Source organism: Trypanosoma equiperdum, assembly GCF_001457755.1.
Source record: "Trypanosoma equiperdum strain OVI genome assembly, contig: ctg_544, whole genome shotgun sequence".
NCBI lineage: Eukaryota > Euglenozoa > Kinetoplastea > Trypanosomatida > Trypanosomatidae > Trypanosoma > Trypanosoma equiperdum.
Window position 1 is genome coordinate 3,144 of NW_027124470.1, and position 2,195 is coordinate 5,338.

The window sequence follows — 2,195 nt, forward strand, 5'->3', positions numbered from 1 at the left end:
TTGCTCTTTTCGGAGTGCTGATGCTTTAGCATAAGCTATAAGCTTGTTGAGGCTTTTAATATCTGTAATGCTTTCAAGTTTTACGGTGTCACCAGCCTTTCCCTCCAGTTTTGGGATATTGAGTTCCTTTGCCTCTTTCCAGAACTTTGTTTCGAAGTCGGTATCGCTTTCACCGTAGATTGTCTTTATCTTGTCTTCTACTTGTTTGGCAGCGTCGTCGGGTAATTTGGTGTCGGCTGTGCCGGATATCAGGCTGTAGTACGCAGCGGCTATAAAGTCGGGGTCGCCTTTGAAGTCTGTTGGCAGACACGGTTTCTGTGCGCTTCTGGCTGCCGCTGGCGTGCTCTGTAACCGTTCAACTAGCGCCGCTAGTCTTTGGGGAACGTGGTAGCTGCCAGCGTAGAGTGTTGTTTCTGAACCTGTGCCCGTTTGGCTTATCTGCTCTGGTGATGTTACGGCATGCGCCTTGTAAAATTTACCAGTCCTTATGCCTACTTGGCTTCCTGTTGCGTCGCTTCTGGAACCACATCCAGTTGCGCCGCCGCACGCCATTGGCGTTTCGGCGCCCGACGCCGCGTCCGTTGCGTCTAGCTTGAGTTGCTGGACCTGGATTTTCTTTTTGAGGATTGCCGCGCCATCTGTTGCTTCCGTCTCTGTGGTTAGATAATCTAGTAACGTGCATTTTGAGTCGTCAAGACCGCTTTCCGTGTTGTCGTACGTTATCTTGAGGAATTTGGCGTTTGTGTTGCCGCCGTCTACCGGGCCTGCCGCCTTAATTTTTGCCTTAAATAGACGTGTTATGGCGATTATGTGTCCTGTGTCCTGCCCCAGGGCTGCCAGCATGGCTGCCGTTGCCTTGACTGCTGCTTTTGCTGCTGTTGTGTCGCGTTGTTGGCACTTTGCTTGTAACGTCAGCAAAGGAACCGCCTTTTTTGCTACTTCGCTTGATGGGTGAGTCGCTATTATAAGTTCGTACTGGGCGCGCCACGTTAGATAGTCAATTGCTGGGTGCATGGCTTCTATTGTGGCTTTTGCTAGCTCGCCTGCAAAAACAGCTGCGGTGTCGGCATTGGTGCAATTTTTGTTTTTTGGCTGCTGGGCACGGACATTGCGAACGGAGACGGAAACAAAACACAGCAGGTAGATAATTCCTGTTAATCGCCTGTAAGCTTTTTCGTCTGTTATTGGTATTGTTGTCGTGAAAGTAGTACTAAGCATTTGTGGATCCCTTTTCGTGTCTTGTAAAAAACAATGGACGGAGCAGTCGGTGTCAGTTGACTTCTCGGCTGTTGTCATAGGTAATGAGCTTTTGGATGCTTTTCTTATTTTTCATCTTTCTCTACTGCTTTAGTTCTGTTGAGGGAGATGCCAAGTTTCGTTCTCAGCAATATTGTTAGCTTTCTGTTCAAGTGTTCCCGAAAGTGTAGCTCCAACGTGCCCTCGTATGATGTGAACCGTTTTCCTTTTTTGCTTGGTATCGGTTCTTGCCACTGTTGGCATTATTCGCTATTCTGTAACCACTACCGCTTACGCTTGCAGCTTTTGTCGTCATTTTCATCGCTTTTTTATGCTCGTTGCCTACTCGCTTTGGCTTCTCTTCCACTCTTATAGCTGACCTTGCCGCCTTATCTTCTACAATTCCTTTCTTACCTTAAAGGTCGTTCTCTAACTCAAAAAAAGTACACTGTGTGAACCGACTCGTCTTTGTCTTAGCGGATAACATTTAGAAATCCCACTGTTTTGAAAAAAAACAGATTTGACAATATCATTTTTGCAGTAGCATCTATTCATTTTTGTGTGAAGTACGGCCTATTATGGGTTCAACGTGATATAACATTTTTTCTGTACTCTGTAGCCACGTCTTCAGTCACTTCTACTGCGGCTAATACAGGGCGTCAGTTTCTTCGTACGCTGGACTATTTCTCTCTCTCTCTCTCTACTATTGTCTGCTCCATCATCTCCCACTGAATATTGATAAAAAACATCATATTGTTGTCTGAAACTGCGTATACTCCATCTCCATTTCTCTTCCCTTGCTTTTTTGCAATTTATTTAAAAATATCTCTCGTCTTTTCTCACTTCTTTACGCACTTTCACCAACTCACTGTTTTCCTTTTTATATTTTGTCTTTTTCCTTTACCACGACCCTTCTTATAATATTAGTATATACACACCCACAACACTCTCCTATCATT